This window comes from Myotis brandtii, unplaced genomic scaffold, assembly GCF_000412655.1.
Source record: "Myotis brandtii unplaced genomic scaffold, ASM41265v1 scaffold7, whole genome shotgun sequence".
NCBI classification, from domain to species: Eukaryota; Metazoa; Chordata; class Mammalia; order Chiroptera; family Vespertilionidae; genus Myotis; species Myotis brandtii.
The window spans coordinates 2,647,379-2,661,787 of record NW_005370740.1 but is presented as its reverse complement, the minus strand read 5'-3'; positions in this window follow the sequence as shown (position 1 = coordinate 2,661,787).

The window sequence follows — 14,409 nt, the reverse complement described above, 5'->3', positions numbered from 1 at the left end:
GACTGGGAATGACTGGTCACTATGACACACACTGACCACAGGGGGCAGATGCTCAATGCAGGAGCTGCCCCCTGGTGGTCAGTGTGCTCCCACAGGGGGAGCTCTGCTCAGCCACAAGCCAGGCTGATGGCTGCCAGCACAGCAGTGATGGCGGGAGCCTCTCCTGCCTCCTCAGCAGCTCTAAGGATGTCCGACTGCAGCTTAGGCCTGATCCCCCGGGGAGCGGACCTAAGCCAGCAGATGGACATCCCCCGAGGGGTTCTAGACTGCAAGAGGGCTGAGGGACCCCCCCGAGTGCACAAATTTTTGTGCACTGGGCCTCTAGTCTATATAATAAAAGCCCAGAGAACATTAGTGGCGGAACAACCAGAACGACCAGTCCACCAGTCGCTATGATGCACACTGACCACCAGGGGTAAGACGCTCAATGCAGGAGGAGGGGAGGGGGGCTCAGTGAGGCCTGGAGACACATGCTATGGCCCAGAGATCCCAGGAACCACAAGCCCAGAGCTTGCTTTCCAAAAACAAAACAAAAAAACTGAAAATAAAAGCGGCCCGAGGCCGCTAACCTGGGAAGAACGGCTCCAGGAGGGAAAGGCATCCCCAGGCCCCGCCCAGTCTGGCTGGCACCCAGTAGGCTCATGGGGACTCACCAGTGACTTGCAGGAAGCACAGCCCCTCCAACTCCAAAGCTGGTCACACGACAGCTGCTCCCTGTCCAGCTCCATGGCAGACGCAGCTCTGTTGTCACCTCAGCTCTTAACTTTCAGCTTCTGACTTCCTGTCCGCCCCTCCATATACTACATGCACTTGGGGGCATGCCTTGGGCCTCCCCAGCCAATAGTGCCGCAGCATAGCCAGAGAGTGGCAGGACACAGCCACCAGGGCTGGCTGGGCATTGATTTGGCCGCTGACTGACATCCATGTGCAGCTAGGCTAAGAAAGGCCCGCTGATCTCTATGTTTCTCTTCCCATCCAGAATCAAAACCTCTTGGGTATGAATGATCCCAGCGATAGTCCCAACACATGCTCGGTGTCACTGTCACAGACATTCCCAGTATTACAACCCCTTCCTCAGCCTGCAGTGCCCTGCTCCACCCAGTGCCACTCCTCACCTGTCACTCCCTGAGGACCACCTTATGTTATCCTATCTGAAATGTGAGCAAGATCTCAAATGCCCCCTGTCAATAGCTCCCTTGCCCAACCTTTCTTCCTCTAAAAACCTTGCATTTTAAAAATATATATTTGATTGATTTCAGAGAGAAACAAAGAGATAGAAACATCAATGATGATAGAGAATCATTGATTGGCTGCCTCCTGCATGTTCCAAATTGGGGATTTAAACCTCCCCTGGCCCCCCCTCTCCCCTCCCCCAGCCAGCAGTTCCCCAGGTGGTGGTGTGGCACTGAGGGAAGGAGGAGTGGGGGAGGCAGGGAACTGCGGGTTGGCGGGGTGCCGAGGGCAGCATCGGCATCTGGCATCTGTTCCTTCAGTGCCTGGCCCAGCGACAGTCACCTCCTCTCCCAACCCCACCAGGCCTTCGGGCCCCAATTGGCCTAGCCCTGATCAGCCCTGATCACCCGCCAGGCCTAGGGACCCCACTTGTGCACAGATTTCGTGCACTGGGCCTCTAGTAATATTATAATAACTACGTATGGTGGTAGACTTATGGGGGAATCACATCACAAGTTACATAAATATCTAATCACTATATTGTACACCTGAAACTAACATAGTATTGTAAGTTAAATGTAATTTAAAAATTAAAAATAATTTTAAAGTGAAAAGTTTTCTCTGTGTCCCTTTCACAGAAGAGGTATAATAAAATTTTTTTGTTTTTATAATGTCGTCATGACCATGATGAAATCAATAACTTTTCAGTACTGATAGTGAAGAATCAAAGAGAACTCAATGCCCAGATTTATTTATATGATTTGGATTATATCAAACTCTTGATCTTTAGTTCCTTCCCACATTGGGCATAACCACTCCTGGATAAATATTAAAGAGCCCAGGAATCTAACCTCCAAGCACATGTCCAAACTCAGCTTCCATGAACTTCAATAAGAACCCTCTGCCCTCCATGCCTCCACCCTCTATTTCCCAGACTCAGGGTGCTCATTTCCTGTACTCCTCATGTTTTGGAATCATTCTACTACCTCATAGGCCAAAAAACAACCAGGGTGCATTCACACCAAGTATTTAGCAAGAACTTGGCCCATAGTAATGCCCTATAAGACTTTCCTCTCACTCGACTTAGCAGTGACTGTGGTCAGTGAAATAGTTCAGTTAGGAATTCACACAGAATAATGAATTGTTAAAAAAAAACACATTATTATTTCTATTTACTCAAAATCATTTTTGTGGTTCTGAATTGATTATGGCTAGAGAATACTGGCAAAAATAAAATCATTCATGGTTTTAGGTACATGGAATGTATTTTGTGGATTCATTTGCTTTCTCTCTTTTTTTTGAGTTATTTTTTGAAATGTTCTGTGCTTTAAAAATATTTTTCTCCTGTGTTTCTGCTGTAATTGGATGGGTGCACATCTATCTTCACTCACTCAGGCTCTCTGTGATTCTTTCAGGTCCCAATGAGGACTCCACAAGACTATAGTGTGGGTTTTTAGAGCTCTGTCTCTTTGGAGCTTAACCCTGAAGACCTCAAATGAAAGAAAACATAATGTCAAAAATTCTCCCTCAATGCATTTTCATAGGTTTAGATCCCTTACATAAATTTATTTTGATAGGTTATTGTAAATATTCTTAATATTCAGGACATGAACCTGAATGTTAACAAATATTTTGTTGAGATTGCTGCTGTTGGTTTTCTTCATTATGTGGTTATGCTGGGGGCAGGGTATTTGGAGGTAAGAAAGGGAGTGAATTCAAGGGTAGAAGTTTTAGGTGAGGACACTTTTTCTTAAGTTTGAGAAAGACTGGGTGGAACAGGTTTAATGAAGACAGATTTCTACAAAAAGAAACAAAAAGTCTAGAACATGACAGAGAAACCAGGAACTAAGTTCTAGAAAAATTAGGGAAAATGCCCCTGGTACTACTTTTCGTCTTTCTTTCTGTTTTTCTTTTCTTGGTTAAGTGAAGTCCAGAGTGTCTTGCTTCCTTTAGAAACACTGCTCATAGGCCTGACAACATGAGAGAAAATCACCCTGGCTATTTTCCTGGTGGTAATTCAACCCTGAATGTAAGAACCGAAACCCTTTTCTACTTTCTGAGGTCACCAAGAACTATTGTGCAAATCACTAGGTCCCTGGCCATTTTCAAATACTTGCTTGTCTTTCTAACAACAGCCCCATAGATCAGAACACTGGGTGTCCTTAGGCACTGGAATTAGGTATGAGTTTTCTCATCATTGACAATCACTCAGAAGCAACCAGGAGGGTCAGATGACTAAATCATAGTCAAAGTAAGGTGACCAGAAAATCTGAGGCTAACTTGTGGGGTCACTAGGCCCAAATATTCACTTACTCCTGTGCCCTGTCCACTAAGGCCTTGCCTTTGTTTTCACTTCCTTTATTCCAATAGGTCATCATTCTTGGCAGGTGAGTGCTGACTTCTACAGTTTAATAATCCAAATCACCACTGCATCAAAGCTCAGGAGCAACCATGGCTTTAGGAGGATGCAGACTTTGATTTGCTTGTGCTTTATTCTTGTTTGTTTTTGTAAAGAAGCATCTGATTTTTGTGAGATGGTAACTCAGTGAATGTGAAAGTGAAAGATTTGGTTTGATGACTGGGGCTGTGTTTTTAAGGTTATTCTTAATATACCTGAAAATGTTTTCTTTTCCTCAAGTGAATGAATTGATATTTTTGGCTAATTCTTTTGGGGTTATGGAGATAACTTAAAACTGCCCCTTCTATTTGAATATAATTACTAGTGATTGTCCTTATGTAAGATGAGTTATCACCTAACCATATAAAGAAAAATACCTATTTTCACTTACATCATTATTTGTGATATTTCCTCCCTATTTCATGAAATCCATCAGTCAGTGAAAAATGTTTTATTTGAGAAATGTATGAGAAAGTGTTGGTATGACTAATTTTCTACTCTTTCTGGTTCTACACTGTGGAGAGTTCTGATGTTTTTGAGTTGATGTGAAACATTTTCCCTGAGGTTTTATACTCAACCATTTACTCATTTGGAAAATGTTAGTATGAAATTCAAGGACTTTGGAATCAGGTCTGTTCTTCTCAGTATTAACTGGGCAGTTTGGCTTTGCTGATGCCTAGTTTCCTTCATCTATGATGTGGGAAGAATACTCTTTACTGTGCAGGATCCTGATGGACTTAAACACAGTGCATGCAAAGATCCAGGGCAGAACCTGATGTACATGGACATTCAATGACTGGCCTGAATATATTAACACTCCAAAGTTCACAGTGGTGATCGTACACACTATTATTACCACAGCAATAATGCTGCTGGTGGTATGAATACATTTTTCTTTGTCCTACACCATAACTCATTGGGATATTTTTATCTGGGAACAAAAGGGAGACACTCACTACTTTGAAGCATAAGTTGAGTCCTATGATTTTTAACATAGTCAAGATGTCTTGTAAATGGAATATTAAAATAATGATTCCTTATGATTTGGGTCATGGAAATTCAGTGATCTGTTGTTGAGTTCAAGGCAGTGTGCTGTAATGTCATTGTTCAAATGAATTTGAAAGCCATTCCTTGTGTGTCAAAGGTGACTCATTTAGAATTGCAATTATTACTGTTTCCAAATGAATTTCTGTATTGTTTCTGCAAATAACCAGGCAGCATTTCTCCATGTGTTGGTAAAAGTGAAGGTCACCACAAAATGTTAACAATTATAATCTTTCAACACCCTCGTCACTTTTATGTTTGATATTTTCTTGGTGGTGGCCTTACTGTGATCTTTGTATTAGTGGGCATTTAATTTCTGTGCTTTGTGGAGGAAGCTCTCCCTACCAGGTCCTAATATCAAACCCGGTATAGATGATCACATTTAAAATTTCAGAAAATCAGATCCCTTCTTCTCATTTTGATGATATAATAGTAAACATGGCTTAGATTAGTGCATATAGGTTGGGCCTGAGCAATTACAGTATGGCACTGTGGGGATTGGGTCTTCTCTTTGAGGATCTTCTCAGAAGGAGGTGGGGGGAGTGGTGGCATAAGTTCAGATAGGAGACATTTGGGTTCTATCTAATTCTGGGAAATAGATGAGGATTTGAATGGAATGTGACCTTAGGGGAGGGGGAGGGGAGTGAGAGGGGTGGAAAGAGGACCATAGATGAGCTACCTCTGAAAGGCACAGAAAGTTTCTGAAAGACTCTCATGTGCCATAGAAAGAATTGCCATCTGAATGTAAGATGCACACTTATTTTTAGAAACTGAACACAGGCAATTTGGTTGCAGAAAAGTGGGAGGTTACTATAGTGGTGCAGAGACCAACCCTCTCCCTCACTGTTACCCAGTGAGGTGGATGAGATGAAACCATTTTAAAGCAGACATTCATCATGACAATGACTCAGGGGCAAAATGATCTCAGAAGGGGCTCAAGTCCCCATTTTAAAAAGAATGCAATGTTAAACATTTGATAAGGAATTCTCTTTAAATCCTCTGAAATCTAACTTCTGGGACTTCTAAGTTTCTAGAGTTAATATATTAAGAATTCATTATCTAATGTCAATAAATTGTCTTCAAATGTTTAATAAATTTATATTTTTAAAAAGATTGAAGGATTGATTAATTGACTGATTTTGCTATCACCATGGGAGTTGATATGTCCCTCTTCTGTGCAGAAGATGCCACACAGAAGTATTTAGAAGGGTCATTTGGGTTGGACAGAGCTTTAAGAAGTACTTGATTTAAGAACAGAGAGTCAAACAAACTGGCTTTTCTCTCAATAGCTTCTCAAAGGCTCACACTCCCATATCTGCAGCCTGTGAGGTGTTGGGGATAAAGCTTTGGATGCCGTTTTGAAAGGTTCATCTCTTCTGGACTGTGGAACCTCAATGTTAGCTCAGGTGGCTTTTCTGGCAGAGTTGAAATGTGTTTGAAGTCATAGCTAGTGAGTTTAGTTCTTAATGGACAGATGAATATATCACCCAAATTTATCCTGTATTTGGAAGTAATTGGTGGCCTGATTCCATCCTAAATGACAGCATCAAAAACAAGACCATGTGTACATAGTGATTGAATTGACTCTCCCCACCCCAGCCTTCCAAATGGGTCCTATTGCTCAGCCTCGCTTAAGAGTGTTAACTGATCACAGAAGACCCTTCTGTGCCTGACTCATCATGAACAGATGCCTCGTGATATGTCACTAGAACCTTCTTAAAGGATTCATTTTTCCTGTAAAGGAACAAGGGGGAAAAAAGTTTAATTCTTTGATCACTATCTCCAAATATCAAAATAGTTAATTGGAAAGGACCTTGGGTTTGTGATCCGAATAGGCCCAAGTCTTGGCCTCAGTTTCCTCAGGCACTTAGTGAAGTACCTCTGGGATTGCTTAACCATGCTGGACTCCATGTGGCACCTGGTGCCATGTCAGCTCTTTCCCAAACATTATCTCATTTAGTGTTCTATTTAGTGCATAAATTGGACAGATGAAGACAAACCAGATTAAGATACAAAATATAGATTTACATAATAAGTAAATTTTTTAAAATTAAATAAAATAATAGATGGTCTTTTTGAGCACTCTCTAATGCCAGGCACTGACATATATAGCATATGTTAAGCACTTCACAACTGCCCTCTCATTTAACCCTCACAATAACACCATGAGGCAGGTACTGACTGAGGCTGATAATCTTCAGGTCACAAGGTGAGTATGTGATGGTAGTGGAGGTAATAGTAAAATTCTAAATAAACAGTTATCTGATTCTAAATCTAGAGCTGCAGGACAGCTGTTTTCCTGGAGTGAAGAAATAATAAGTAGTGAGTAATGAAGACATTACTCCTTTAGGTTTAATATTTTGACAAATACTTCAAGATTTTGTTTGTATGTGCACCACAGAAGTTAGAAGAACTGGGGACAGCATTTACATGTTACTTTCAGGAGGTCCTTATTTCCTCACATTCTTTCTTGTTTACTTCCAATCCCATTCCACTAAAGCTCTGTGGGTTTTTGAAGATAGGCTCCACAATTTGAATTTACTCTTTACTTTATCCCAACCATCAAAGTGACAGAGACTCCATAATTCATGTGTATAGGCACTGCTGTGTTGTCCTCTCCTGAGGGACATTTCAAATGTTGGGAAAACTTGGTCATATAGCTGCAGTCCCATCAAAGTTCTGTTTTGATTTTCTTGCTGTTATTGACACTACTGTTATTTTCCATCCAGACACTGAGGTTAAGAGAGATAAACTTTCAAGAGTGTGTCTCACTAAAGCGTTTGAACTGCTATGGCAGAATAGAACCCACAAGTCCAGCCAGATATGAATGTGGATCTCCTGATACAGTGCATGTCTTCACCATGATCTCATCTAATCTCTTGTTCCACAGAAAGAACATGATCTCTAGCATATCTATTGTTAGAGAAAGGGAAAAAAGGCACAATCTGACATGGCTAAGGTTTTAGGCAGACAATAATGCAAGGGAAAATTATCTTTCTGGTAAGTATCTAAGGCACCAAAGTGATGCACTTTATGCTCTTAGTTCCAAAAATTGGTTTTTCTTTGGTTACTTATACTGACTGCTTCAGTAGTTTCCCAAACTCCAAATCTAGTTGTGACCTGAGAAAGAATTACCTAAATTCTTTTCTCCCTTCCTACAGCATATTGAATGCCATCTTGGACTCTTCCTCTCAGAAATCTGTTTCCCATGAAGAGAAGGTGTCCTTTAAGCTGACAGAGGCGATACCAGAGGCAGGGCCTTCCATAGTAAAAAAAAAAAAAAAGTGCAATGAGAAGAGACAGAGGAGAGCACGTTCTCTCATGTGCTTAAAGGCAAAGTGACTTGGGCCAGCTCTGGATCCTGATGAGGTGAGGCCAGGGCGTTCCAGGACTGAGGGCTGAAGGAGGCCAGTTATCAAGGCGAGCAGGGGCCCAAGGTCCTGAGAGCAGGAATGGAACCCATGACTTGCTATGAGTTCACCAGAAATTTAGAGTCCAACTGGAATGAGGGACAGTACCTTGAAGACCAATGATGTCACCAACACACCCCTGAGGACGAACAAAAGGTCAGACAGGACTCCACCTCCCAACATGAAAATATGCTAGATGCCCTAACCCGCACACGTGGGAAATGAGCAGGAGGGAGCACTGATGGAGACAGGTCCATTATAATCTGGGAAAAGCTGGCTGTTGCTTCAGAAAGAATGTTCCAATGATATGATTCAAAGACCAGACATTACATTTCTCTGAGCATTTTAATTTAAATGCACAGTGAGTAAAATATGGCAACTTCATCACATCTGTTAACCCCAAATTGTGAGTCTCCAGCTGGCATATCAGCAAAGAGGAGACTGAGGGCGTTTCAGGTCTGTCCAAATCTCACCTTTTTGCTGCCTGTGACTAAGTGGTCTATGACCTTGTGGTCTGTTTAAAGCTGCCATTGACATTAAAATATAGTACGCTAAATAAATCATCACCTCAAATAAATGTTGGGTAAACCAGAGTTCTAATTCTGAGAGCTTTTTGAATAGTTGGTAAGTCCCTTTTGGTACACTAAATGCTTTTCCGCAAATCTTCCAGTCCTTAATGATGGCCTTATTTAGCTTCTTCCTTTGTTTCTCTCTCACTTGGTCCCACTAGTAATCATCCCAGACTTTATATGGAATGCCCTTGCTTTTCCAGTGTGGACTTCTTTTTGGAGGCTTTGAAATGAGCAGAATGACTCACCAACATGAGGACATCTCAAACGCTGATATTATGGTCCAGCCACCTTCCGATGAGCTCCTGGTCCCATGCCTTCACAGGGCTGGGCTGTCCCTCACTGACCCTCACACAAAGTTTAGCTCCTCTGAACTCTAGGTCAGGGCAAGCTGGACAACCAAAATGATAGTGAAATTCATCTTGCTCTCATTCAGCCTAGAGTCCAGAGAAGTTCTATGGTTTGGGCTTGGAATTAGAAAAGAACTGAGCTGGCCAACTAGGAAGAAGAGCCTGGGGCACGAATCTCTCTCTTTCCCCATTCTGTTTCTTATAGTCCCTGAATTCAACTTGTAGATGAGCAGTAAATTGTCTCCAATGCATGCCTGTAGTCGTTCTTAACAGACATTCTGGAAAATACTGTTCAAAAAACCCTATTGTACAATGGAATTAATTTACACAGGTAACTTAAAGAACCAACTTTTTTAAATTATTTTTTTAATGTCATAAAAATTCCATGACTTCGGCATCTGGGAAAGTCATAGAGGTGGACTGGGCATCCCATTAGACAGGCCTAAAGGAGAGCAGATGGAAATTCTGAGTATGAAGTAAGAACAGATGGGGCTCTGCAGGTGAAATTGAACTTGAGTACTTCAAAGTTCACAATGCTGAACACAAAATCCCATTAAGCTCCTTCCAATAAAGACTAAGCTGACAGGTTGCATGGTAATGTCCCCTTTATGAATTTCCAAGGCATTTAGCTGTCAATAATTTCTGTGGCAGAGGTTAAGAAAGCACTTCATTGGACACTCTCTGCTCATTTACAAATGGCAAAATTTTTAAGCTGTGTTTTTGCTTACCTGGGACTATAGGAAGGTGGCAATGCTATGAAAAGAGAGAGAAGATTTGGCCTCTTTCTTTTTCTTTTTTAGCCAGTTGCTTGTCTCTCTTTTCCTCTATAATTTTCCCCTTCTCAATTTAGAGAGTTGTGCACCCACAGAAAACCACGCTGGCCAGGCAAACTGAACTGCATGCTGGCCAGTCAGAAGCCTGCTGGTGTTTTGAAAAGATGTGACCTCATCCCACACATGTCACTTTCTGTGCAAGAGGCCAAACTCTCTGACACCATTACAGTCTGGGTAAGACAAGACTGGAACACAATGTGCTGTTAACTGCTGGTGAGTGAGTGGCTCCACCACCTGCTAGTTCTCAAATGGTACAGAACTCCACAAGTTGTAGCTGACAATGAGGTTCTAAATTTATCCAAGTCTGTGTGAGTGGCCTGAGCAACCTAAACGGAAGATTTGCTTTGGTGGAGAAGGTAGCTCCTTACCTTATGATTTACCTTTAGATGTTAGAGTGAAGGTAGAACCAGTGGAGAGTTGGGGTTGTGGCATCTAATAGATGCAGTTATTGTGTTGTCTACTCTTTTCCTCATCTCAGCACTAGCTGTGTAGAATCCAACACCAGCGTAGGGAGCGGCTATAGGGTTAAGCCTCGGACTGACCTGTTGGCAAAGCCACAAACAAGTCCCAGCTTAGAGGGCACAGCCCTCTTAGCATAATTAGGCTTGACCTTATGATGCTCCCTGGATCTTATCTGGGTAGCTAATGGGCCGAGGGAGATGCAGCAAGTGCTGCCAAAACAAGTGAAACTCACAAGAACATTGTAACTATGATGACCACTACCTTGTTTACCTCTGGCTATAAAATAAAGGCTCAGCTTGCTGTCTGGATCTCTCTCTGTGGCCTCAACCAGGCACAGGAAGATCCACTTAGACCCAGCTTATCCTCTTCGTCTGTCTTTTCTACATCCTTTGCTGCCCCCCACCCCTCAGGCTCACCGAACCCTTGGCTGAGCTAGCCCGCCACAACCAGAATTTTCCTCCTGGGGTAAAGAGGACACTTACTTATTTCACCCTTTCTTGCTGGGTTGACCTTCCTGTGGTTAAGGATGGAATGGCTATGGGTATAGCAATGTCTTTGTTAGTGGTTAGGGGTAGGGAGGTCTGGGGAGAGAGTTCTCTCTCTTATTTTCCCATAAGTCCAAATTATCCTTCTCAAAACAAAACAGCACATGCATCCCAAAGGGGCTTGAATTGTGAGTGTAGTCTGCTTAATTCATTGGAGCTGGAGTGTAGGGTCTCCAAGAATCAGGTAAAAAAAAAAAAGTAAAAATTCATGCGGTTGCCTAATATTTTAAATATGTGGGATGTCACATGTATAGATACTTCCAAAGGGGTGACACAACATATTTAGCTATCATGATGGCATAACCAATTGGTATAGAATCTGTTTCCATGAAAAATGATGCTGGCTCGGCACAGCTAGGATGGTGACACTGGATGGAGCATTAGCCTTGCTTCCAAACATGCACAGAAGGCTGTGGCTGCTTAAGTACTGGATTAAAAGTTCAGTGTTTTAGGTGGTGCCTGTAGAGGACTATCAATAAAATAGGGGTAAAATATTTGCCTTATTGTAAAAATAATGCCTGAAACTAAGTGCTCAATCAATAGCAGCTGTTACTGTTATAATCCATCATTCTTCGGACTAGCATAAAGTAACTCAATTTTTCATTTATCAATTAATCTTTATATTTCTAATAATTCCAAGATCTCAAGTGTTTGAGATATACCTAGCTTGTTATGAGCACTGAATGTATAAGAAACTATTTTAAATGTCAGAATAAGGGCTGACAAATAAAACCCAGGATACCCAGTTAAATTTTATTTTTGGATAAACAACAAAAAATTTGATGGTTTGTTCGATGCTTCCATGTCTCAGACTGTCAAACCTCTGAAGGATGGCAGAGGAGGGTGGGAGTGGGGGGTAAGAGATCAACCAAAGGACTTGTATGCATGCATATAAACCTAACCAGTGGACACAGACAGTAGGGGGACGAGGGCTTATGCTGGGAGGCAGGAGTGGGTGGGGAGAGGTCAATGGGGGTGGGGGGAAGGAGACATATGTACTTTCAACAACAAAGAATTTAAAAAACAACAACCCCCAGAAGATTATTTGCATGGGATACACTTATACTAAAATGTATCCATTGTTTATCTGAAATTCAAATTTAACTAGATTTTTATTTGTTAACTATGGCATCTCCATCCATGGTTAGTTCTGGAGTAATTGATGTCTTAGGAATGCATGCCACTTCACGTGTAGAACTTTGCAGCGTGGAGAGCTTGGGGAAGGTATTGCAGGTATAAATTCTGCCTGTCAGCTGAACCAGGGTGTTTTATATTCCACTAAGCTCTGGGGACTCTCTATGCTGATTATCGTTAAGTAATTCTATTTTTTTTAAATCATCACCCAAGGATATTTTCCCATTGATTTTTAGATAGAGAGAGTGAAAGGGAGAGGGAAAGACAGAGAGAAATATCGATGTGAGAGAAACACATTGACTGGTTGCCTCCTGCACGAGCCCTGACCACGGCCTGGGCCCGGGAGGAGCCTGCATCTGAGGTCCGTGCCTGCCCTTGACTAGAATCAAACCCTGGACACTTTTTTTTAAATACACTTCACTGATCCTCCACAGAGAAGAAGGGAGAGGGACAGAGAGCCAGAAACATCGAGGAGAGAGAAACATCCAGCCGCCTCACGCATGCCCCTCACTGGGGACACGCCCGCAGCCAAGGCCCCTTCCCCCGACCTGAATCGAACCCGGGACCCCTCAGTCCACAGGCCGATGCTCCATCCACTGAGCCGAACCAGCTAGGGCTAAGTAATTCTATTTTTATTTGTAATTAAACAGTCCACAACCATGGTGAAGTTGTGGAGGCCATAGATGACTGCCTTCTGTACAGTTTGAATGAAATATCCAAACTGCAAGCTCATGGGTGAAAGTAGTTCAAATGGTGGAGTTGAGGTTAATATTTAGACTATTATAATGCTAAAATCTTTGCTGCAGTAATCTGAGATTAAGTGACCACATGAGACATAGAAAATGAGCTTATGCAATGCTCTTTGAAAAATGGAGGACTTGTAAATTTAGTGATGGATATGATTACCTGGCTGTGTGATTATTGTTGGTGACTTCTCATATCTCTTTTATAATTCTAGGTAACACTAGAATTATATTAATTCTATCCCTAGCTCGTGGCTGAGGAACTACTTGTTGCAGTATCAAAAATGTCCAGGTCCACTCACACATGCCTACTCTTACTAAGATGGAACAGTGTAGTCATGCCATTCACTTCACATGCACAACTTTGGGACATGGAAGGGAACTTGAGTCCTAATAGAAAATGCACATGGACATGGGGGAATGTGCCAACTCCACACATACACTGTGGCCCCAGCAGGGAATCAATTTTTCTTTTTCATCATTAATGTTATAACAAAATGAGGTTGAACTAAACGACATTATTGGAGGACCTGCTGTACAATTTGGATATTTTGAGGTTGAAAGTTCATCTATATGGAAACTGTGGATTTCAAGTATACCACTAACCACTCCTCCACTCAGATAAGTTGTTGGTGGTGGTGGATGCTATCACTAACAAAGTGCTCTTCAGTGCATTTTCAGCATCTCACTAAGGTCTGGGAAACTCTATTTAACTTCTAGGAAGGAGAGGAGGAATGTTAAGTAAGAAACATTCTAAGTTAATATCACCTTTTTATGGTATAGAACCCATCCTCCCTTCCCCTTTCTCTTTTACCCTTCCTCCCCTCTTCTCTCTCTCTTCCCAGCCCCATTTGTCTCTAATTCTCACAAGTACTGCCTCAGCTCCACTACCTTTATTTTTGTAAAGAGTTTTTTAGTATTTTTAATGATCATAATTTCTCCAGCTCCAGAACCTGAAAGTTTTCTTGACTTGCAGAAGCAGCACCAGTTGCTGTCAAAAATTGTCAAAATTGTTTTAGGTATGTGAAACATCACCAGAATTAAAAGAAAACAGCGTTTTCTAATGAGAAGAGGTAACAAGAGCCTGAGAAATGGGAAGCATTCTTTGATTTGGCCTAGAGAGGAAGAAGAAAATTTTAATGCCACATGCACTGTAGAGACAAATCTGCTCAATTGCTGGAAAACTCTGGGTCTTCCCAGATGGATGACATGGCAAACCTTCATTTTTCAATAACTCCTTAGCTGACAGCTGAAGCTGGTTCTTAGTAAAAGGTGGTGTATTTCATTCTAAACTCTTGAAAGCCTTTGAGGAAACTTCTGAGAAGTGACAAGTTCCCTTGATTCTTGAGATGAGCACTGTATTGTGCACAATGGTTTCTACAGTACATGGCGGCATTAAATTTTTATTTTTTCTCTATAGGCCAAATCAAAGAACACTCCCCATTTCTCAGGCTCTTGTTACCTCTTCTCATTTGAAAACACTGTTTTCTTTGAATTTTGGTGATGGTTCACATACCTAAACAATTTTGACAGATTTTGACAGCAGCTGGTGCTGCTACTGCAAGTCAAAAGCAAAACTCTTACAAGCACCACATATGCACACATATGCAGACACCCAGATAAACTGATAAACTGAAAATCCCAAGGCTTTTGTCATGGGCTTATTTTAAAACATGAACTATAATGTGTAGTATATTTTATACAGTGAACAAAAGTTTTTATTTTTAAATCTTAAAATATCTTTCTTC